Source organism: Carcharhinus amblyrhynchos, chromosome 27 (genome assembly GCF_965287045.1).
Source record: "Carcharhinus amblyrhynchos chromosome 27, sCarAmb.v2.hapA, whole genome shotgun sequence".
Classification (NCBI taxonomy): Eukaryota; Metazoa; Chordata; class Chondrichthyes; order Carcharhiniformes; family Carcharhinidae; genus Carcharhinus; species Carcharhinus amblyrhynchos.
This window is the reverse complement of record NC_137350.1, coordinates 30,486,402-30,512,445: the sequence shown is the minus strand read 5'-3', so window position 1 is coordinate 30,512,445 and position 26,044 is coordinate 30,486,402. Positions and strand designations below refer to the sequence as shown.

Here is a 26,044-nt window from a genome sequence, read left to right as displayed (position 1 = left end):
CAAATTCTTAATTCCTTTGCCCAGTGCTGTTAGAATTTGGGTTCAGACTGAAAAGATAACACAGTGAAGTATTTAAGCTCTTTCACATGCTCTGTTTAGATAGGATAAGGCTGGACCTAAAGAAAACGGCAATGTACACACTGTACTGAATTAATTTTTTTGACGATATTGACAGGTTGTCCATTTGGATACCTTTAATCCTCTTTACGGTGTCTAATTGAAATGTCTATCACCCACTGACACTAACTTGCGGTTCAATATAGTACTGGTATCCAGTGCAAAGCACAAAGTTGGTTATACGTTGTTCGCACTGGGAGAACTGCATCACCGCCTTTAAAGAAAACAGCAAACAGAAGCAGATTACTGAATTACTGAAAAATTATGTGAAGCCACCGGAAGTTTCCAAACCCATTACTCTACATAGAAAGACTCAAGTCTTCCATCTGGGATTATTTTGGTTAAAATTATAAAGAGAACAGCAAATCATTGAATGCAGCTTAGCTGCAACTGCCAAAGGTTCAGTAAACACCGGCAGAAGCATTATATATTTCACAAAGGTTTGCTCCTTTAGGTTCAGAACTTTGCATCATACACTTAATTATTTTTCCGCTGTTAAGCATATATCATTGCACAATTTTATGAAGCTTTGCTATTGGAGATCAGGTTTTCCTGACCTTGAATCCACGTTTTACTGACTTTACCTTGAAGGAAACGGGCATCTTAAAACCACAGCAAAAAAAACATAATTACAAACTGTGTCTCCTTCCTATTGCAGCAGTGGCAGATAAACCGACACAGAGCTTCCTCAACCTCCAAAAATCAGCAGTTGGTGCGTCCTTCCAAGAAAGTAAACTTCTTTATTTTATAACATGCCCAAAATAGGCTCAGTACAGCTCGGGGTGACTGCTTTACTGGTTACAGATTTGAAATCAAAATAGACTGATGTGATCTCATTGTCCAAACTGGTAGGTTCCATTTTTTTAAACATTTAAGAACAAACAAATGCATACTGAAAAGCAAAGTCAACCTGACACATGACATTTGAGAGAATCCTTGGAATTTTAAAGTTTATTTATAAGTGTCACAAGTACGCTTACATTAACACTGCAATGAAGTTACTGTGAAAAGCCCTAGTCGCCATACTCTGGTGGCTGTTCAGATACACTGAGGGAGAATTTAGCGTGGCCAATGCATCAAACTAGCACGTCTTTCGGACTATGGGAGCATCCGGTGGAAACCCATGCAGACATGGGGAGAACATGCAGACTCCAAGCAGACAGTAACCCAAACTAGGAATCTCTGGGGCTGTGAGGCAGCAATGCTAATCTCTGTGCCACCAGTTTTAACATGCCATTTCACAAACATTTAAATAAAAAAGATGTTCAGAGGACAACTAAAGTTGCAGTTTACTACAACTCATCCCTAAGTCTCTGGAAGAGAACAGAAAAAGAAATCAGTCAGGCTTTTCTCTTTTTTTGTTCTCTGCATGTGAGTGTTGCTGGCAATACCAGCATTTACTGACCATCCCAAATTGTCTTCAAGAAGGGAGTGGCGAGCCGACTTCTTGAACCATGTGGTGTATGCACACTTACAGTACTGTTAGGAGGGGAGCTCCAGGATCTTCACCCAGTGATAATGAAAGAAGGGAAAAATGGCTCGAAGTCAGGATGAAGTGTGAATTAGAGGGAAACCTATAGGTGATGGTGTTCCCATTTGTCTGCGGCCTTGTTTTTCTAGGAGGAAGGGGTTGAGGGTTTGGAAGGTTCTAGGAACCTTGCTGAAAGAACCTTAGTGAGTTGGCGCAGTACATCACGTTTGAATATGACACACTGTTGCCACGGTGTATTGGTGGTAGAGGAAATAGGTGATTAAGATGTTGCATTGCATGTCAATCAAGCAGTCAGCATTGACCCAGACGGTGTTGAGTTTGAGTGTTATCGGTGTTACACTTATTAAAGCAAGTGGACTTCTGATTCCTTAACCCACAACGTATGATACAAAGTGGTTTGTGTGGATTATAACCGCCTGAAAGCCCAATATCCTGCTGACACTTTTTCAAATGTTGCTAGGTTTATTCGTAAAGAACAGCAACATCTGCAAGAAACTGGATAAGTGCCAATACCTGCTAAACCATAGCAAAGGCTGATTGAGGACACCATAGAATAAATGGAAAAACATTTGTAATTCATTAACTGAATGTGGGCAATACTAATCCAGCATTTATTCCCCATCCCTAAGTGCCTTTGAGAAGTTGGTACAAGCTGCCTTCTTGAACCTCTGCAGTCCATGTGGTGTAGATACGCCCACAGTGCTATTAGAATGTTCCAGGATTGTGACCCAGCAACAGTGATATATTTCCAGGTAACCAACTTGGAGGGGAACTTCCAGGTGATGACGTTCCCATGTGTTTGCTTCTCTTGTCCTTGTCGATAACAGAGGTCATGGGTTTGGAAGTGCTGCCTCAGGAACCTTGGTGAGTTCCTGCAGTGCATTTCATAGATGGCACACACTCCTGCCACTGTTTGTCAATGGTGAAGGGAATGAATGCTTGCGGATGCAGTGCCAATCAAGCAGACTGCTTTGTCCTGGATGGTGTTGAGTTTCTTGAGTGTTGTTGGAGCTGCACTCATCCAGCCTAGAGGAGAGTATTCTTACACACTCCTGACTTGTGCCTTGTAGGTAGATGGTGAACAGGTCTTGGGAAGTCAAGAGGTGATGGCATAAGATTCCTAGCCTCTGACCTGATTTTTTAGCCCCAGCATTAATATGACCAGTCCAGTTCAGTTTGTGGATGTTAATAGAGTGTCAAGCCTGTAAAGTCAAATGTGCTAATTTGTCTACTTCAGCTTAAATTCTGACCATTAAAGAGCTGAGTGCTACAATTTAGCTCACTTTCTGTACTGGTAGCAATGATTGACACTCAATTTCACCAGGTATTGGTAATGAGTTTCATTGGTTTCCACTGCCTCTCATCGTCTTCAGTCAGCTGAGCACTGCACACTTCCTTTAGTAGCCACAGAAAAAACTCCAAACAATACCCAAGATACAAGGTGGTTTTTCAAAGGTGGTTGGAAGGGCAGCACAGTGGCTAGCACTGCTACCTCACAATGCCAGGGTCCCAGGTTTGATTCCCTGCTTGGGTCACTGTCTGTGTGGAACCTGCGCCTTCTCCCCATGTCTGTGTGGGTTTCCTCCAGGTGCTCCAGTTTCCTCCCACAGTCCAAAAGACATGCTGGTTAGGTGCTTTGGCCATGCTAAATTCTCCCTCAGTGTAACCAAACAAGCACCGGAGTGTGCAAACTTGGGGATTTTCACAGTAACTTCATCACAGTGTTAACGTAAGCCTTACTTTTGACATCAATAAAATAGACTTTATAAACTTGTGATGTGGGTAAAAAGAGGTAACAAGAGAGAAAATGTGTGAGGAGATGTATTAAGAAAAGGAACTGTATTTCCCTGGAGAGTTTGCTATCTGAATTAATTCAGATTTCTAAATCTACATCAAAGTTCAGCTTCAAAAAGAAAAGCTTACTTTCTGAGACAATTTTAAACACCTGCAGCAAAAAAAGTTTCTTCAAATTAAAATCAATGTCTCGGGGCCTCAGCATGTTGCCACAGCTCTGATAACACATCTTGTAAATGGTACACCAGTTTCAGTTAATCACATTTTTGGAAGCATTCCTATCTGAACTCTGCATGTCTATGCATAATGTTGTGTCACTGTCTATATAAAATACAGCATCCGTCCACTGTTATCTGCTCTTTAAACATATTTCTTCAGCAAACGTAATTGAGAAATGACTTATAACAATCAAAATATCTGAGAACTGATAACCGTTCTTATTAGCTGCATTTCTCAGCCTGGTCCTTAGATACCACGGGCTTTGTTCTGAGATAATTGTAGAACATCACTGTAAGATGACACTGTACAAGATGAGATAGAGAATAAAGGATTCATTGGAGTGATTTAAAAGGCAATAATCTCAAACTGCTCCTGTGGTTTATAACCATCATCTGAATGCCTCCAGCTGATCACTCCATCCGTTTTCTTTTGTATATTAGCACTGCTCATGGCGAGTCAGACAATAGGGGTGTCATCTTCAAAGTGTGAGGGGAAAGTATGTCAGGAAGTGAGTGCATTGCTTACAAAAAAGGGCTTGCTATACATAAGACTTTAATTTGTTACCAGCTTATCTCCTACTGCATTGCTCGTGACATCAGAATGCAACATTTAACAACAACAGGGATATAATCAACGTGTGGGGGGGAGGGGGGGGGGGGTGTTCAGGAAGCAAAATTCAAAGCTCATGGGAAAAGCAGGCTTGTAGACAGAGCTTTAATTATAAACTCAGTAATTAGATAGCTGTCCACTTATGGTGTTCTGGGTCCCTTTTATTTGCTGGCAACAGCATCAAGAGACACTATAACAGATGCTACATGTAGTCAATGCAAGTTCAGAGGAACTCGGGAGTGCCGGAACTTAAGAAGCTTCAAGAACAGGAAAAGGTTTCACCCAAGAAACTTTTTTAAAAAACTGATCCAACCCCAACTTCTTATTTAGTGGCACAAGTAGGCTTACATTAATACTGCAATGAATATAGTGAAAATGCCCTAATCACCACACTCCAGCACCCATTCAGATACACTGAGGGAGAATTTAGCATGGCCAATGCACCTAACCAGTATGTCTTTTGGACTGTGGAAGGAAACTGAAGCACTGGGAGAAAACCCACACGGACAGAGGGAGAACGTGCAGACTCCGCACGGACAGTGACCCAAGCTGGGAATCAAACCCAGGTCCCTGGCGCTGAGAGGCAGCAGTGGTAGCCACTGTGCCACCGAACGTCCTTCTCTCCATACACAACTCTCCCCTAGTTTCAGCATCATATCTAGTTACATTCTGAAACTCCCTGCTCCAAAGATCATTGATATTTATCATGAAATTTTACTCAGCAGCAGGCTACAGATTACCAGGTCATGAAATAATGCATGCTGCATATACAACTGCAGTTAATTATTTTCATAAAGCCTTAAGCAGCAGTACATTTAATTTACTTTTCTAGGCTTTTGTTTGATATTAGTTATGACCACAGAAGGGTAATACAATTAGCCCTGAGCTAGAAAAAGGAAGCAACTTCCAAAAAATATCGTAATTGGAGAGCAAGTTAACCTGGGGCTCACAAACTTTCCAGCATCAAATTTATTCTCAAGCGGTAACAGCGGTACTTACATGATGTTCATGTTGAGATTTTCTTTGGAATACTATTGAAACACATTAGTGTTAAAGAGGGGTGGCTGTTGTTATGTCACCATGTTACTTTGGTCAAGGTCGACACTGGCAGGGACTTGGGTCACAGCATCCCATTCATTGACACTGTCCACACTTCCCACTGCCTCAGAAAAGCAGCCAGCATAATCAAGGACCCCGGACATTCTCTTTTCAACCTTCTTCTGTTGGGAAAAAGATACAAAATTTTGAGGTCATGTACCATCCGACTCAAAAACAGCTTCTTCCCCGCTGCTGTCAGATTTTTGAATGGACCTATCTTGCATTAAGTTGATCTTTCTCTCCACCCTTGCTACAACTGTAACACTAAATTCTCCACTCTCTTGTTTCCTTCTGTATGAATGGTATGCTCAGTCTGTATAGCGCACAAGAAACAATACTTTTCACTGCGTACTAATACATGTGACAATAATAAATCAAATTAAAGTCTGAATGTTGCATAGAAGGTGAAACAAGACAGCTCTTCAAATACTTGTCAATGTGTACACACTACTAGGAAGAAGTAACAATGTGTACACACATTCCACTCAGCACAAATTCTTCTTTGATTAAGCTTTGGTCAGCTGCCCTAATATTGCTGAGATTCAGTGTTACATCTGGTTTGAAAATATTGCTATTTCCAAAGTGCAGGAGGGCATTAATGGTGTTATATAAAGGCTGTTGTTGCAAACAAGGCTCAAACATTGCCAAATTCACAACAGTTCTCTATTGTTTAAACACAAACTCTCTGAGCACTAAAAATACCAAATTCCAGTAGTTTTAAGTATCAACTTCTGCAATCTGAGAATGCATGAACAAGTTCAAAGGAAGGAAGGGCCAATTTTTTCCAGCAAATTCATTGCATTTCAGAGATCGGGTGCAATTATTCTATCACGAATATCTCAGTGCACATTACCCCCACCATTTCATGTTTAACTATCTGTTGATTTCCTACTTTAAGCAGCACAGGGATACTTGTAACCTCCCTGTACAAATATGTAGTGTTTTAATTTCTATAAATCTAACTGATTCTTCTCATTACATATCACTCCTCAGACCAAACTTTCTTTCTCTACTCCAAATATTCTACAGTCAGATTTTCCCGCTACAGAAGGAAATCTGTATCATCCACCTCGTCCATATTGTCTGAAATACGTGCTGGTTAGGTGCATTGGCCATGCTAAGTTCTCCCTCAGTGTACCTGGACAAGCACAGGCGTGTGGCAACTAGGGGATTTTCACAGTAACTTGATTGCAGTGTTAATGCAAGCCTACTTGTGAGACTGATAAATAAACTTTAAACTCACCAATCCCTAATTTTACTCAAGAATTAAGAGGCAGCAATTTGCCAATCTCCTCAACAGCACTTTCCAAACCTGTGACTTTTACCACCTGGAATAAAAAGCAGAGAAGACAGATGGGAACACAACCACCTGGAACTCCTCTCCAAGCCACACATCATCCTGACTTGGAACTATATTTGCCATTCCTTCACAGCCAATAGGTTAAAATCCTAGGCCTTCCTCACTGGCAGCCCTCTGGGTCTATCTACATCACATAAACTACAGTAGTTCAAGATGACAGCTCACACCACCTTCACAAGGGGCAATCAGGGATGAGCACTAAGTACTGATATTGTCAGTAACACACATATCCCATGAAAGAACATGTTCAAAAATCAAATGCTTGTTTTCATTGCAAACAAAAATAGTATAATGGGAATAAGTGTGAGGTAGTAAGCAGATTTCCTATGATTAAAAACTTGGCATTGCCCAAGATGGTATACAACTTCAGTGTAGCCCTACTGCACAGTGCAATACAATCTATGCCTGCATTCTGTTCAGAAATACATTTTAATGATGTGACTGTGACCCATCTCAACTGAACAAGAGAAAGCTGTCTGGAACTAAAAATAAAACAACTCCTTCTGCTCAAGAAGTCATAGATCAACAGGCACATTATCACACACCTGGGAGCTTCTAGTTAAAATAATGGCTTTCCAACAGCTGGTCAACTAAACTTCAAAGCATGTCTAATCTCAAAACTTAATTAATTCAGTGAAAATCCAGCAACAGATCAAAAGTAGCACAAAATTACATCATTAAAGCCTATTAGCATTCTGACCAAATCAATGAGTCACAAAATATTTTAATCTCATCATAAAGTAATAAACCTTTCGCAAACCGTCATTTAATGAATAAGTCAACCATATGACAATTCCAAAGAAACCTGAGGATCAGGATTTTGTCCCAGAGCAGCTCTAATATAATTAAAGAAAAAAAAGTCAAATAAATATGCTAGAATCTTTTTAAGACCACATTTGAATACAGCAGATAATAGAAAAATGTCATTGTAGTCAATTGAGTATTCTCTTGAAGGATTGGTATTTGCTGCAGCCCATTGTCAGTTGCACTACATCAGTTGTAATATGGCTGGACCATCCTTGAGCTACAGCCAAAACAATACAGAGCCTCCAGCTGCTCACTGGGTACGTTTTTACTGCCTTAAAAGCCTCAATTCTACAAAACACTGATTTGTCTTTTTAAATAAGTCAGCATCAAAAGATCATTCTGCCAAATTTCACTTCCATTGAAGTGTTACTCTAACCAGAAGCATAGACAGTGCAAACTTGTAATTCCCCAATCTGCATTTCTTCATTGAATTATCATCTCGCATGATGCTGGCCTTTGAATGGATGCAGGAGCATCTTCTTACTTCCAACATAACTTTCGTCTCTCTTCTAATGTTAGGATTGTCCTGCAACTTTTGGATAAATCTCTACCAGCCTGTTACAAATATATACATGACAACAGCCTTCTGCAATACACTTAGTAGTGAATATTGACATTAGGTTTACTATAGAGTAGGCTGCATAATGACATAACCATCGAACGATCCTACAAATGCAGGAGGAGGCCATTCAGCTCACCGGGTCTGTACCAACTCTCCGACAGAGCATTTTAACCAGGCACACTGCTCTATCCTTGTATCCCCATAATACATTTACCCCAACAATCCTCCCCTAACTTACGTAATGCTGGGACACTAAGGCCATTCCACCTCAACATCTTTGGACTGTGGCAGGAAACTGGAGTACCTGGAGGAAACCCACACAGACATGAGGAGAACATACAAACTCCAAGTAGACAGTCACCCAAGGCTGGAATCAAATCAGTGTATCTGGCACTGTGAGGCAGCAGTGCTTACCACTGTGCCACTGCGCTGTGAGGTTTTCATTCCAAGTCCAATACTATATCAATCAGTACAAGCTATAAATTTTGCCTTCTAAACTTGAATTGTGTCTTTGTAAAATAATTGTGTTGCATAACACAATTTTTGAAGTCATTTTTTTGCTGGGAAAGGTTGGCACCAACATGTTGAATTCACTTAACATAGAACATAACAGCGCAGAACAGGCCCTTCGGCCCACGATGTTGCGCCGACCAGTTACAAAAACAATGACCCACTAGCCTATACCAATCCCTTTTCGTCCATAAACCTATCCACAGATCTCTTAAACGCCCCCAAACTAGGCGCATTTACAACTGCAGCTGGCAGGGCATTCCAATCCCTCACCACCCGCTGGGTAAAGAACCTACCCCTGACATCCATCCTGTAGCTACCCCCCCTTAATTTAAAGCCATGCCCCCTCGTGCTAGCTTTCTCCATCCGAGGAAAAAGGCTATCACTATCCACCCTATCTAAACCTCTAATCATCTTATATGTTTCAATAAGATCCCCTCTTAGCCGCAACTTAGCAACACAACTGTCCAGAAATAAAATGACACTCAAGTCAACGTGCTTTGACATTTTGTGCATGACATTTCCGATGTACCTCTACATTCATCACCTCTGAATGCAATCAGCATTATCACAGTGCAATCTGTGAACATTTCCTCACCTCAACAACCAGACAGCTCATGATACTCTTCCCAGATACAACAAAATCTATACTTATTAGATTATTCAAAGCTTTCCTTAGTTCAATGGAACATGGTACAGAAATCTTGCATGTAGCCTGTTATATGCACCTCAATGAAATCCTAGCAGAAGCACTGGACACAATAACATTCTAAAGCTCAATATGTTGAAGAGTGTAAAATCCCTGGCGATTTACAGGATATATAAAAAAAAATCAGCATAGTACAGAGGGCTGAGTGGCTCATTAGGTCAGTGTATCTTCTTTTCTTCAGAAACCGTGTCAAACTGACAGGAAGGGACCTTTATCTTTAGATTTAAATCAATTTGAGCTGATGCAATTCTTAAACGATGCAAGTTTACAGCACAAACCTACCCCAACGTTTTAACTGTCCATTTGTTATTCACTTCAAGACATTAGTTCAGATGGTAAAAAGGTGATTTGATTTTTACAATCTATATTACCAGAAACACACAGGTGAACACCACGCATTTGTTACGGGGCATAGTGGGGATTAAAACACTTAAAATGGTGATTCAATGGACAAACAAATTAAGCCAGACTTAACTGGAAGATCCCAGGCTTGGGAACTGTATTGAGTGAACTGATCTTAGGTTAACTGGTTAACTACAAGTTGTCTTGTGTTGTGTGCCAGATAGGGAAAATAATTAGAAAAGGATGTCGCTTCCCATCATCTGCAAGCCTGTCTCGGTCTGTGCACCACCCCTTTAGTTTTCCACTGGCATCCCAATCTAGATTTAATGATCAACTTCCTGGAGTGGGAGTCGAACGTACAACTTTCCGACTCATAGACGAAAGTGAGCTACAGCTAACATTGGTGGGGCAAACGATGATAAAACTTGAGAACACATTCAACTTTGAACTTTGGAGTTTACTACTAACATTGTTTCATACTGTGTTTAGGCTTCACAATCTCATAAGTCAATGCACCTTAACCTGAGCTGTGTGTTATTTTCCTGAAGTTATTTAAAGAGCTCTCTCGACCAATGTAGAATCCAGAGATTCTTTCACCACAACAAAATTGTGAGGGGTTATCTGAGCAGTACATGAAGAAGTCCAGGCAAAACTGTTGACAGAGCTCCCTCGACAAATGTACTCCTTCAGCTTTTGTTTTAACTGTTAAATAAGAACTTCCCTCCTGCAGTAACTGAGCACATTTTTAAACTATCCATCACCTCAGCCAATAAAAAACTAGTTGGAGCCCCTCCACCCACTGAGCTACAGCAAGTTGGTGAGTGACAGGAGGCACAGCTGAAACCTACCAGAAAGTCTCATGTTCAACTTTGCAGTGTTAGCTGATGTAACCTTGGGCAGAAAGCGCGGGGGGGGAATAGTGGCAATCGACCTCTCTGCACTTGGTTAAATTGATGAGATCTAGTCAGGGTATTTTCTCCTAACAAGGATCCAGACTGGTGCTGGAAACTGCACAGCACTGACATAAGGTGAGTGGGCTTTGGGGTCAAGACCAAGACAGTCCCCTGCAAGTTTATTTATTTATTTTTGTTAGTGTCATAAGTCAACTTACATTAACACTGCAATGAAGTTACTGTGAAAATCCCCTAGTTGCCACACTCCGGTGCCTGTTCGGGTACACAGAGGACTTAGCACGACCAATTCGCCTAATCAGCACATCTTTCAGACTGTGGGAGGAAACCGGAGCACCCTAAGGAAACCCACTCAGACACAGGGAGAATGTACAGACTCTGCACCAACAATGGCCCAAGCCAGGAAACGAATCCGGATCCCTGGTACTGTGAGGCAACAGCACTAACTACTGTGCCACCTCTGCCACCGTGCCTCCCCGATTCAAACCTCCATATTCAGGATCTATTGTACATTAAGAATGACTACTAGAAGCAAGGTAAAATGACAGATTGCTAGCATCCTAGAATTAGTTGGGGAGGTCAAACTCAGGGAAGGGGTGGTAGAGTGTGTCAGAGAAAGATTTTTTTAATTTTTATTCCATCCTTAAAGTTACAAAGGCAATGCTCATAATGGACATGACAAACCCAAATACATTCCTTGCTTGCTCCAAAAACCAAATTCAAAATCCAACTGAATCCAATTCAAGACCCCATAAAAGGAACAAACAAGATCCAAGCCGACATGATGTGGGATTGCATCCCATCTTGGGCTTGATCTTAGCCAAAAGGTTGATGAGTATCATTCAGACAAGTATCGAAAAACAAACTACACAAGTAGTTTAGATCACATCTTAACAGTCACTCCTAATGGATCAGAATGGAGCTAAGCAACCTAAGCATGTGAAATTTTCCATTTTCCTTCATAATTAACCCTCTCAGGAGCACATGGTTTTCAAACATACAATTTTAAAGAAAGCACTTTCATTAGTGTGTCATTAATTACATTGAAAACAAAACAGGCATTCTGTCATTCCACATTAGAAATTTCTCCCATTAAATCAATATTCCTGAAGGCAGTTACCAAAAAAAATTTTAAATGTTTTTAAATATACAATTTTGTTAAACAGTTGACAAATTAAAATTTTTCAAGGCAAGGTTAGATTATTTTAGTTGTCATCACCCATCGCAGTCATCGACAGCTGAAGTACTGAATCACATACTTCCATATACATAACACCTTTTACAACCTCACAGCTTATGAAGTTTATTTGCAGATTCTATTCATAGACAAATAAAACAGCCAACTGCAGCACAGTAAGGTCCCACAAACAGCAACGAGATAAATGACAAGATTAAAAACCTCAAATTCACCACATATGTGGAATTAAAACACTCCACATCAATAGATATGGAAGCAATAGTGTACTGCGTCACAGTGGCTCCTAGATTGTGACAGAAATTTGTAATTTTGAGAAAAGGATTTGCAGTTAATGATCAGGAATCTCACTTTATCCCATACATGTTGATGAGCAAGCTGACAACCCGAGCTTTTGTGGGAAAAAATAAACTCCAAACCCAAAGCACCATCAGATAAGAACTAAGAAAGTGCAACAAGAGGACAGTGGTATTAATTATTTTATAAAGGTTGTAACAGTTAAATTGTAAAATACACATTTTAAAAATCAACTTGCACACACATCACAAAAATACTAGATACTTTTAACCAATAGTCACGTTTTTAAGTTGTCACTTTGAAAATGCTGAAAGAATGGCATTGTATTTATGCTGGCCTGTAACTCTCGCCTGCTCATCAGGATCTATTCAAAGCAGACAGAACAACATTATAAGAAACAATGCTTACATACAAGTGATTTTAAACCGGTAACCTAATCTTTGAGCTTTGTTGTTACAATGTTATCTGAACCTCTTGATGAGATTATTGTCCTGTAATCACACTCAGATATCAATACTATGTAATGTACAGAATGCTTTAAAAAGTTAGCATATTCTGACTCATTGCTAAAAACAAGGTATTTCATACGAATAGCATGACAATCTAACCATTAAACTTTTGCAAGTCTCATCTCTGTATATATTTTGCTCATTTAAATTGCGCAACTACCCCTGGAAGATCTAAGTTAGACCAAATAAGAGAATTGCAAACCCATTAAAATGTGAAGAAGTGACAAAACGCGCATATACCACAAATATTTCACCCATGATGCTTTCAATTCAAATAAAATTGGATCTATCTAAAATGCATGTACTCTTCAAAAGAATGGTACATACAAGCTTCCCCAGAATTGTATTTCACTGCAGCATTTTAGCTCGCGTTCTTCAATGCTAGAACAGCAATTATTTCCAAACCAACCGGAAACTCTCTGGTCTCTCTGGTATCTTCCCAAAGTTCTTTGAGTTCTTCAATGCTAGAACAGCTATTATTTCCAGACAACTGGCCACTCTCTAGTACCTTCCCAAAGTGGTGTCCCCCCACTCCCCCACATGTCAATTAAAGGCTATTCAACCACAAGAACATTTTGTTCTCATTCTATATTCTTGGGATAACAATCTAAAAACCTTGACTGATTATTTTGTTTCCCTGGTGGACAAGAGAGGAAAGGCAAATAAAAAACTTGCATTGACCAAGCTTCTGTCACATCCTTTGGATGTCCCAAATGTCCTCCGAGCCAATGAATCAATTGCATGGGAATACAATAACCAATTTCTGCACAGCAAGATCCCTCCAACAGCAACTGGATAAATAGCCCAGTCATCTTCTTCAATGGCATCAGTTTTGGGATCAGTGCTGGCTAGGACATGGGAGCACAGCCTTCGGAAAGTTTCAAGGAATTTTTAACATCAAACTGGTGTAGCCACAGTTTAATATCTCCTCTGAAAGATAGCACTAGCAACAATGCAGCATTCCCTCAGTAACGCACTGAAATATCAGCCTAGATTATAACATCACGGTTATCTGCTTGGCACAGAGTCAAAACAGACAAACGTACCATCACATGACACACACGATCTTTGCTCAGTATCGCACCAGGTGTTACAGTGAACCCACTGACCTACCAGGGAAATCTAGAAGAGAAGATTACGAAAAATACAGCTTTACAACCTGCACAAAAGTTTGTAGACATGCTTTATTCAAGATGATAAAAACAAGGTTAATGGGTCCCTGGCCCAGTGGTTAGCACTGCTGCCTCACAGCACCAGGGACCTGGTTCAATTCCAGCCTTGAGTGACTGTATGGAATCTGTATGTTCTCTCCATGCCTGCATGTGTTTCTTCTGGGTGCTCCAGTTTCCTCCCACACTCCAAAGATGTGCAAGTTAGGTTGACTGGCCATTCTAAATTGCCTCCTAGTGACCAAATGTGCGGTTAGGGGGATTAGTAGGGGAATATATGTAGGCTTACAGGGATAGGGCCTGGGTGGGTTACTCTGTTGGAGTCAGTGCAGACTCTGCAGGGTTGAATGGCTTCCCCCTGCACTATAGGGTTTCTATGATTCTGAAACATGAAAGCGATTAGAAAGATGCCATCCTACCTCAGACATTACAGTGCCTTAAAGCAAAAGAAAAGCATTTTACAATACCGCGTGTCACAAACACTGTAAAACGCTTCTTATGCAAGATTTTTTTTTAAAGTGCAGCGACTATTATTCTCTACACAATTGTGGCAACTACTCTACATCCCACAAACAGAATGAGCACTAATTCAGAGGGAGGAATGTTAGCCAATTTACTGGGAAAATCCTTAAACATGGGAGAGTTTTGCTAAAATATAATATGTAACATTAGCTTCAGGTCAATTTTTCTGTCAATTATGTTTTGTAACGATATTTATCACTGATACACAAGAACGTCGCTGAAGGTTTAGCCACTGCAAATGTCATTGCTAAAAATCGACTTACCAAAATAATTTTATCACCAAGAAATTCTATCACCAGTGTATTTCATGCAAGGAATCACAGATTTCATGCACTGATTACAAAACACCAAACTCAGAGGGGCTGAAATGATGTTGGAAAATGCAAAAGCAATGCTTGTGACATTTGTTATACTAACCTTGCAATTAGATCATTCAAGGGTATCACAGAATCGCTGCAGTATAGGAGGAGGCCATTCAGCCCATCATCTATACCAGCCACAATCCTAGCCAGGCCCTATTCTCATAACCCCACGCATTTACCCTGCTAATCTCCCTGACACTAGAGTCAATTTAACATGACCAATCAAACTAACCCGCACATCTTTGGACTGTGGGAGGAAACCAGAGCACCCAGAAGAAACCCACACAGACACAGGGAGAACGCCACTTAGACAGTGACCCGAGGCCAGAACTGAACCTGTGTCCCTGGTGCTGCGAGGCAGCAGTGCTAATCACTGTGCCGCCCAATTTTTTTTTATATATATATCCAAATTCTCAGGACTCATTTTATTTAGATTTTGTTTTGAAATATTTCCCCAACCCGTCCCCTTTCTGAACATGCTGCAATTTGGAAGGATAAGGTTCAATGATACCAACAGACCTCGTTTGGCTCACGCAAGGACCACTCTTTGCCAGTCTGAACAATGCCTCCTGCCTGTTAACCGACCACAGGTGACTGCACTCTCAACCTTATCAAGATTTCACTCATACATGCTTCCAATGGGGATCAGTGGATTGTGATTCTCGACCAGGGAACTGAGGTCAAGTGTGGTAGTTCACTGCAATCCCAGTTTAGCAGATGCCAATGACAAGACCTGCTGCTTTCTATGTGGCTAGTCTGTGATCCAATTTTTGCACAGCACAGAGAATACTGAATAACCAACCCAGCTAGGATCATGTTAGTACATAATCTGCAAGGGTCTTGCTCCTGATTGTTAGTCAGCAGTCCCATGCTGGAAACTGGGTGTTTGAACATCAGGTATAAACAGGGTCAGGTTTGACTCAGTAATGTGCTGGCATCAAACTCCCACTCTCTGAGTCACAAGAGGAACAACTTCAGCAAAGCACCAGATCGTGGCTGGCATCAATGGAGCCAGATCCAACAAAAGGTTCAATACCTTCAGGAGAATCAAAGACAGATGACCGTTCATGTTCTTCTTCTCCTTCTTAGGCAATCCCTTGGGATGGAGAACGACTGGTTTCCATTCCAGTTTGATGGGTCTGACATGGTTGCTCAGTCCATTATACCACCTGCAGACTCTGCTGCCTGCAGGGCAGGGGGTGCTTGGAGGTTTCAGCATTCCCTCAGCTGCCACGACTTTGCCTCTGTACATTCCCGATGCAGTTTCTCAATGTATCCAGAGCCTTCCTGGATGAGCCTTACCCACCTTGATTGGTCAGAAGCTGGGTTTTCGGGGATTGGGACGCTTTGAGGACATCCCGAAAGAGATTGCGCTGTCCTCCTGGGAGAGCCCTGTCCATGACCAAGTTGAGTAGTTGCTTCGAGAGCCTGGTGATGTTCATGTGCCTGACGTGTCCTGTCCAGCAGAGCAGGTTTTGAATGATTAGCACTTTGGAGCTGTTGCCTCATCATTAATGGAGCACCTTTCCATGACCACAATACATCCCAAAGTGCTTTACAGCCAACAACATATATCTGACGCATAATCGCTGCTGCAGTGTAGGAAACGTGGCAGTCAATTTACACAAAGCAAAATCACACAAACAGCAACGTAATAGTGACTAGGCAATCAATTTGTGATGTTGTTTGAGGGATAAATATTGACCACTCCAGGACTATAGAGAGAAATTTTATACACAACCGAGAGAATCGTAGAATGCTACAGTGGAGAAGGAGGCCATTCAGCCCATCAACAACAATCCCCCCCAAGCTCTTTTCCTGTAACCGCACATATTTACCTTGCTAATCCTCCTGAGACTAAGGGGACAATTTAGCATGGCCAATCCACCTAACCCGCACACCACTGGAATGTGGGAGAAAACCAGTCATCCTGGAGGAAACCCACACAAACATGGGGAGAACGCGCAAACTCCACACAGCCGGAATCAAACCCGGGTCCCTGGCGCTGTGAGACAGCAATGTGCCACCCCAGGGCAGACAGGGCCCTGTTTTAACATCATCATTGAAAGACTGCACCTCCAACTGTGCAGCAGCCCCTCAGTGCCGCACTGGGAGCGTCAGCCCATGTTTTCCTGACAAAGTCCTGGATTAGGGAGTTGAACCCACAAACTTCAAACTCAAATGATGAGTATGGGTGGCACATGGTTAGCACTGCTGCCTCACAATGCCAGTGACCCAGGTTCGATTCCTGGGTGACAGTCTGTGTGAAGTTTGCATGCTCTCCCCATGTCCTACAGGTACTCTGATTTCCTCCCACAGTCCAAAGATATGTGGGTTAGGTGGATTGACCATGCCAAATTGCCCCTGTGTACAGGTTGGGGGTGGATTAGCTGGGGGTTAGGATGGCTAAGATGCTCTGTCGGAGAGTCGGTGCTGGCTTGATAGGCTGAATGGCCTCCTCCTGCACTTTAGGGATTCTATGAAAAGGAAGAGAGATGTAAAACAAACAAACAAAACTTTCACAATAAACTAAGGTTGAACACTTTGGAAGAAACTACCTGCAACAGCACACATTGCAACAACTAAATTAAGCAAAATCACCTTACAGCGTGGGCTGCAAACACTTTGTTTCTGATTCTAACTGTAAATATTTATCACAAGATGATAAATTAACAGCCAAATATTTTGTCACAGTGAAACATGAACAGATAAAAAAACAAATCAAACCCAGAGGGGAATTCCTGTCTACAGGCAATTACTGAGAAAGTAAATTAACTTTCAGAGGTGACAATCCTCCCCTCAAACCCACTGGGGATGTTTGTGGGGAGATGCTGCTGCCTTTGGGAAACTTTTTCCTGGGCAGGGTTTAATTTGTGCCCTAGGCCCCGCCTGGGACTCCCCGCAGCCCCGCCTCTCGATTTGCCTCTTCCCCGCCTCTCGGTGAGTGCCGGCTGGGCTGGCTGCTGACAGAGCCCCCCCGGCCTGAGGAGGAAGGGTGGGGGTAGAAGCTGCCCCGTTGTGTGTGCGTGTGCTGGGCCCCTCCAGGGGGGCCGGTACTCACAGCCTGCGGCCGGGAGGCGCCGCCACTCGGATCCGGCGGCTCCTCAGAGACGCTTCAGGACAACCGGGGGCCAGGAGCTGGAGGACTGCGGGGGAGAGAGCGCGGCCGGGTCCTAGCGCCCGCCGGAGTGCATCAACTCCACCGCAGGGTCCTAGCGCCCGCCGGAGTGCATCAACTCCACCGCAGGGTCCTAGCGCCCGCCGGAGTGCATCAACTCCACCGCAGGGTCCTAGCGCCCGCCGGAGTGCATCAACTCCACCGCAGGGTCCTAGCGCCCGCCGGAGTGCATCAACTCCACCGCAGGGTCCTAGCACCCGCCGGAGTGCATCAACTCCACCGCGGGGTCCTAGCGCCCACCAGACTGTGACACCTTCACCAGAGAGTCCTAGCGCCCGCCAGAGCCGCAGCATCCCCACCATAGCGTCCTAGTGCCCGACGGATAGTCACACTTTACGACAAGATCCCAGTGCCCACCGGACCCTCAGAACCTCCATCAGCAGGTCCTAATTCCCACCGGATTCTATTCCCTGCCAAACTATCATCCAATCCACTGCTGGGTCCTATTGCCCACCCAACTATTACCTCTCCTCTGCTAGGTCCTAGTGCCCACTCCCCAATCTTAACTACTACCTGTTGTACCACCATGGTCTCCGCTATTGGGTTTTAGATACCTCTGCTTGATCACCACTCCATTGCTGGGTTCTAGTGTTCACTGGATCATTGTCTTCTCCATCACTGGGTACTGGTGCCCTCGAGATCATTAATTTCTACCTTGTTGGGTCTGAGTGCATCTCACAAGAGCAGATCAAAGTCTGGGAATTCTGTGATGAGTAATTCCTGAGTGCCCAAGTTCTGCCCACCAAATGCAAAGCACCAGTTAGGAATTTAGTGGAAAATTTTCCACTCGACTAGATAAGTGCAGTTCCAACAACACTCAAGAAGCTCGACCTCACCACGTCAAAGCAGCCCACTTAATTCACACCAAGTTCACCACCTTCAACATTCACTTCCTTCATCATCAACGCTCAGTAGCAACAGTGTGTTGCATCAACAAGATGCACTGCAGCAATGCACCAAGGCTCCTTTGAAAGCACCTTCTAAACCTATGACTTATATCACCTAGAAGAACAAGGAGACCAGACACATAGGAAATGCTAAAGTTGATTTATTAGTCACAAGTAGGCTTATATTGACACTGTAATGAAGTTACTGTGAAAATCCCCTAGTCACCACACTCCAGCTTTTGTTTGGGTGCACTGAGGGAGAACTTAGCATGGCCAATTCATCTAACTAGCACACCTTTTGGACTGTGGAAAGAAACCAGAACACCTGCAATAAACACCCACAGACACGGGAAGAGCATGCAAACTCAGTACAGATAGTAACTCAAACCAGGGACACCATCACCTGCAAGTTCCTCTCCAAGTCAGTTCCCATCCTGACTGGGATCTGTATTGCCATTCCTTTACCATCACTGGGTCAAACGTCTGGAACTGCCTACCTAACAGCACTATGGGTGTAGCTACACCACATGGACAGTGGTGGTTCAGGAAGGTGAATCACCGCCACCTTCTCAAGGGGAAATTAGAGATGGGCAATTAACACTGGACAGCCAGCGACAGCCACACCCAGTGAAAGAATGAAACAAAACTCTCCACCGCTGTGTGCTGGCCCCTGTTTGAGCAGCACCAGCTCTGCCATGGGGTTCTAATGGCCATAGGATCACCACCCTCTCCTCCACTGAATCCTGGTGCTTGCCAGATCGTTATCCAACTCCCTCCCCCACACAACATCGGGCTCCAGTACCCACAGGATCACCAATCCCCCCTTCACTGCCAACTGCTGGCTCCCAGCGGCCTGTGTCACAGCACTTTGGTCTCTCTATTTATGCTGGCGGGGGGAAATGGGGTGTCTACTTGCATTGGAGGCAGATCGGAGAGGGTACACTAGGTTGATTCCCGAGATGAAGGAGTTTGTCTTATGAGGAAAGGTTGGTCAGGTTGGATCCAGTGTCTTTGGAGTTAAGAAGAATGAGAGATGATCCATTCAGATGAGAGATTAGGAAACACTCCTTTCCATGAAAGATGGTAAAAATGTCAATTCCTCTTCCACAAAAAGCTCAAAACACAATTTTAATCAGCAATCAGTAACATTTAGCTAGTCAGGGGTGTGAAGAGATGAGTAAATAAAGCAAGAATATAACCACTGATCCACTTCAGATCAAAATGGAGAGCTATAACCTCACTAAATTTGAGTTGATTCGATTTATTATTGTCACATTTTTGGGATATAATGAAAAGTATTGTTTCATAAGAAAATAAGAAATAGGAGCAGGAGTAGGCCATCTGGCCCTTCGAGCCTGCCCCGCCATTCAATAAGATCATGGCTGATCTGTCGTGGCTCAGTTCCACTTTCCGGCCCTCTCCCCATAACCCTTAATCCCCTCTCTTATCAAAAACCCATCAACCCGCTTCTTGAAAATATTTAGCGAGGCAGCCTCCACCACTTCAACGGGTAGAGAATTCCAGAGATTCACCACCCTTTGAGTGAAGAAGTTCCTCCTCAACTCCGTTCTAAAACGCCCCCCCTTTATCTTGAGGCTGTGCCCCCTAGTCCTAGTGTCTTTTTTGAGCGGGAAGAGTCTCTCCACCTCTATCCTATCCATCCCATTCATCATCTTATACGTCTCAATGAGATCTCCCCTCATTCTTCTAAACTCCAACGAGTACAAGCCTAGTTTATTCAGCCTCTCCTCATAGCTCAACCCCCTCAACTCCGGTATCAGCCTAGTAAACCTGCATACCGTTTATAGAGTAGACAGGGGAGAAGGAAAAGGAGACAGCGCAGAATGTCGTTTTATAGTCATAGCTAGGGTGTAGAGAAAGATCAGCTTAATATATAATAGGTGGGGTTTTACAGCCTTGCTCACCCCGAAACCATAAAATCCCACCCGAGGTCAATGGATCTTTCCATGGTCTGCCCTTCGCCCACTCCGATTCCCATGGCGGGCAGGGTGGTAAAGTTTTGGCCACTAGGTCCATTCAAAAGTCTGATGACAGCAGGGAAGAAGTTGTTTTTCAGTTGGTTGGTACGTGATCTCAGACTTCTGTATCTTTTTCCTGACAGAAGAAGATGGAAGAGAGTACGTCCGGTGTGCGTGGGTGAATATTGTACTAACTAAAACATAATCACATCAAAGGAGCGTTTCCTCATCTTTCTCCTGAAAATCCCCTTGTGTAAAATCATAGAACTGTAGAATCCCTACAGTGCAGAAGAAGGCCATTCAGCCCACTGAGTCTGCAATGACAACAATCCCACTCCACATATTTATCCTGTTAATCCCCTGACGCTAAGGGGCAATTTAGCATGGCCAATCCACCTAACCCGGACATCTTATGATTCACTTGACTAAGTTGTTTTGTTAGCATTACCTACATGTTGCTCAGAGTCAAATGTTGTTTCTTAAAGCTCCTGTGAAACTCCTTGGGTCATTTTCCTACTTGAAAGATGCTCAGGCAGATGCAAATTGTAATTATTGTTGTCCTAGCTCCCCACAGTGGTTAGCACTGCTGCCTCACAGAGCCAGAGACCAGGGTTTGATTCCCAGGTTGGGTCACTTTCTGCATGTTCTCCGTGTGTCCGTGTGGGTTTCCTCCGGATACTATGGTTTCTTCCCACAGTCCGAGAGATGTGCTGGTTAGGCGCGTCGGCCATACTAAATTCTCCCTCAGTGTGCCCAAACAGGCGCTGGAATGTGGCGACTAGGGGATTTTCACAGTAATTTCACTGCAGTGTTAATGTCAGCCCTATTAGTGACACTAATAAATAAACTAAAAAAAACCTTCAGTGGAGAGAATTTCTCTCTTTCTTTTAACCAATTCCTTTCAAAATCCTGAAAACCCACAATAAAATCCTTCCTTTGGCTTCTGCGTTGCAGGAATTCAAACCTAATTTTTGGCAATCTCATCCCTGGTTCAAACCAAACTTTGGCATTTGGATATTATTTGAATTTGGAGAATGGATTCACCTGAAGTTATTTTATGTAACTGACAAAGGAATCGCTTGTGATCTTTGGGTGGAGATTTGGTTCTACAGTGTCAGGTCATAAATTGGTGTTATAGATACTTCCACAATCACAATCGTGGGCATTATTATTGTCAGCTATGATTCCAGTAGTTTTTCTTTCACCTCTCTCTCTCCCTGCACTCTCCAATTCCCCCTAAGGAGAAAGAGTGCATGCTTTACACCATTGATTGAATAAAGTCACCCACTACTCCAACAAAGCGTTCACTTTTTTTTATTAATCGGATGTGGGTGTTGCTGGCTAAGCCAGCATTCATTTCCCTCCCTAATTGCCCTTAAACCCAATGGCTTGCTAGGCCATTTTCAGAGGGCATTTTAAGAGTCACCATATTGCTGCGGCTCTGGAGTCCCATGTGGGTCAGACCGGTAAGGATGGCAGATTTCCTTTCTTAAAGGACATTAACGAACCAGGTGGGTTTCTATGACAATCAACAATGATTTTTATGGTCATCATTAGACTTTTGAATCCAGATTTTTATTGCATTCTGCCAAGCTGGGATTTGATCCCATGTCCCCAGAGTGCTAGTATAAAAGCAAATGACATTGAATGCCAGAATCCGAAACAAAAACTGAAAATGCTGGAAAATCTCAGCAGGTCTGACAGCGTCTGTGGAGAGAGAATAGAGCCAACATTTCGAGTCTGGATCACCCTTTGTAGAGTTTTTGTTCCCCAGAACATTACCCTGGGTCTCTGGATTAGAAGTCTAGTGACAATCACCTCTTAAAATTTATTTATTAGTGTCACAAATAGGCTTACATTAACACTGCAATTAAGTTACTGTGAAAATCCCCTACTTGCCACATTCCGGCCTCTGTTCAGGTACACTGAGGGAGAATTTAGCGTGGCCAATGCCCCTAGCTAGCAGGTCTTTCAGACTGTGGGAGGAAACCAGAGCACCTGGAGGAACGTATGCAGACACAGGGAGAACATGCAAACTCCACACAGACAATAACCCAAGCCGGGAATCGAACTTGGGTCCCTGATGCTGTGAGACAGCAGTGCTAACCACTATGCCACCCTCTTGCACTATAGAATCATAGAATCCCTTCAGTTCAGAAGGAGCACATTCAGCCCATCAAGCCTGCACCGAGGCTTACCCAGGCCTATACATAACTATGTATTTACCCTGCTAATCCCCCGACACTAAGGGACAATTTTATGCAGCAGAATAAATTCCACAAGCACGGCCTTTCACTTCATGTGGTACATAATGTTTCTGTCCGTGTCAAATAGTTTGACAGCATGAGTTATCCCGACTGCGGCTGCTGTTCACCGTCACACTGCAAGGAAAACAAACCTGATGAAAGTAATATTAAAGTTTGTTTAGTAGCAACAGGTGATTGAATAACTTGAGCTTTACTTTGAAGGTTTGTAATTTCACCTCAAGCCCAAGAGGCATGATTGCCTAACACAGTGAAGACTGCACCACCCTGCGCAGAACCTATCTGTACCTGTGTACAGTAAGATCACAGTAGTAGAGTGTTATGATGTGATTTTGAGTACTTAAGGATTTTTGATCAATTTACAAACATAAAAGCCGGTTGCTATTAAACAAACTTTAATATTACTTTCATCAGGTTTGTTTTCCTTGCAGTGTGACGGTGAACAGCAGCCGCAGTCGGGATAACTCATGCTGTCAAACTATTTGACACGGACAGAAACATTATGTACCACATGAAGTGAGAGGCCTTGCTTGTGGAATTTATTCTGCTGCATAAAATTGCCCCTTAGTGTCAGGGGGATTAGCAAGTTAGATACATCATGTTACGGGGATAGGGCCTGGGTGAGCCTCGGTGCAGGCTTGATGGACTGTGGGGATTCTATGATTCTATAAGATTGTACAACATAGGAGCAGAATTAGGCCATTCGGTCCATCAAGCCTGCTCCGCCATTTAATCACAATTGATAAGTTTCTCGACTCCATTCTCCCACCTTTTCCCTATAACCTTTGACCCCCTTACTGATCAAGGACCTATCTATTTCTGTTGTGAGGAGGTGATAGCCTCATGCTTTTATCGCTGGACTATTAATCCAGAAACTCAACTAATGTTCTGGGGACCGGGGTTCGAATTCCGCCACGGCAGATGGTGGAATTTGAATTCAATAAAAAATAACTGAAATTAAGAATCCACTGATGACCATGAAACCATTGTCGATTGTTGGAAAATCCATCTGGTTCACTAACGTCCTTTGGGGAAGGAAATCTACCATCCTTACCGGGCAAGGCCTACATATGACTCCAGAGCCACAGCAATGTGCTTGACCCTCAACTGCTCTCGGGCAGCTAGGGATGGGCAATAAATGCTGGCCAGCCAGCGATGCCCATGTCCCACAAAAGAATAAAATGAACTCACTGACCTGGCCTTCTGTGGCAATGAATTCCACAGATTCCACATCCTCTGACTAAAGAAATTCCACCTCAACTTGGTTCCAAAGGGTCGTCCCTTTACTCTGAGGCTGTGCCCTCAGATACTGCACAATTAAAAATTAACTTCAGACTAACTGCACCAAAGAGGGTTTACATTAATTACGTAAAGTCTGCAGGAACTCCCCTTCTCATGCATTTTATCAGCTGATGTCAGGTGTCCAGCTAAAGTTAACTGTTCAGACATGGATTCCCTCAGTGTTTCGGTGGTGGGGACTTGTGGATATCTTGCTTTAACTTGGAGTTGAGGCAGGGAGAACATTGATACACAGCAGCGTCAGCAGGTTTCAGTGTGAATACAGGAGCACTCAGTACAGAGGCAGCACGGTGGCACAGTGATTAGCACTGCTGACACACAGCGGTTCGATTCCCGGCTTGGGTCACTCTCTGTGTGGAGTCTGCGCATCCTCCCCGTGTCTGTGGGGTTTCCCCCAGGTGCTCCGGTTTCCTCCCACAATTCAAAGATGTGTGGGTTAGGTGGATTGGCCATGCTAAATTGCCCCTTAGTGTCAAGGGGATTAGCAGAGTAGCTACCTGGGGTCATGGGAAGAGGGTCTGGGTGGGATTGTGGTTGGTGCAGACTTGATGGGCTGAACGGCCTCCTTCAGCACTGTAGGGATGCTTTGATTTCTATGATTCTATGGAACAGGAATTAAAGGTGAGTCAATTCCTGCTCTAGCCAACTTGCAGAACGCTCACTTTATTCCTCTGAAGTCATGTCCAGGCGCTGAATTAATTTAAACTAGCCCAGGGACACCCCCAGCAATCATAACTCTACATTCACAGGCGGTGACCAGTCTCTCTCATCCCCGGGTTCATTTCGAAAAGTTTAACCACTTCTCAGCTCCATCATCACCAGATAAAAGCAGGTCAGGCTGTATGAGCAAAACAGATAGCTTTAAAAAAAAACAACATGCATTTATATAACGCCTTTAACGCAGCAAAAATATCCCAGGACACTTCAGGAGTTAAACAGATAAGAACAGATGCTGTACTTGATCTTAGCCAAAAGGCCGAGACAGGGGAACACCAACAAACAAAATTTGACACCAATGTGTCACCACGTGAGGTATTTGGTCAAAGAGGGAGGTTTTAAAGCAAACGTTAAAGAGGGGAAGGGCAAGAGAAAGGCAGAAAAGGTTTGGGGACAAATTCCAGAGTTCAGAATCAGTCTGATAAACAGTAAAAACAATTCAGCTACTATTCCGCAAAGAGGGCAACGTGCTGCAGAGGTGGCCAATTACTTTAACTTTTGGTGGTAGCAGTTAATTTGATTTGATTTATTATTGTCACATGTATTGGTATCCAGTGAAAGATATAGGGTGGGATTTTCCAAGAAAAAATTCCAAATGCCAAATTTGTGTAAAAACTGGAGTAAATCCTACTGCTTTCTTCCAGTGGGATTTTCAAAATGAGGCTCACACATTCTGAGCATCACAGAGTGCCCTAGTGTGAATCACGATAGCAATCTGAGAGCGGGAACTCTTCCCGCTGGAGAGGCTGACGGCATAGCACTGAGGGGGCCATTGCGCACGCACTGATCTGTCAGCCCCACACTGACAACCTCCTGATCACCATCCAGTGCGATCGCTGCCTCTCCGCCGCACCCCCCCCCCCACCCACCTCAATCGCTGGCCTCCTGGACGTGTCCGGGGCAGCCTCGACCCTCTCCCCCACCACCCTCCCACCCCCCCCCTCACACCCGGCAGTCCTGACCTCCTGACCACCACCACCACAACCCCCCCACCCGCCCCCCCCCACCGCAGACCCTGACACCCCCAGCAGGCTGACGCCCACCCCACCCGGACGGTCAACTCCAATCAACCCTTCCCTCCCTCTGTCACTAATCCCAAATGCAGAGCGGCAGTGGGACCCCACCTCCACCAATTG

The 26,044-nt window shown here is 43.5% G+C and overlaps 1 protein-coding gene and 1 non-coding gene across 3 annotated transcripts in view; both read right to left on the bottom strand.

The window, feature by feature from the left end:
* The window catches only part of raraa (retinoic acid receptor, alpha a), a 575,761-nt gene extending 558,009 nt beyond the window's left edge, over positions 1 to 17,752 (bottom strand). For both annotated transcript variants that reach the window (XM_080213768.1, XM_080213765.1), the window contains exon 1: positions 17,646 to 17,752. The gene's annotated coding sequence lies outside the window, so the exon portion shown is untranslated. The remainder of the gene's footprint in view (positions 1 to 17,645) is intronic.
* A 7,241-nt stretch (positions 17,753 to 24,993) lies between these two features.
* On the bottom strand, positions 24,994 to 25,180 carry LOC145359347 (U2 spliceosomal RNA). Its single transcript, XR_013889566.1, has one exon. It is a non-coding gene; the product is annotated as a U2 spliceosomal RNA (small nuclear RNA).
* Between the last annotated feature and the right edge of the window lie 864 nt (positions 25,181 to 26,044).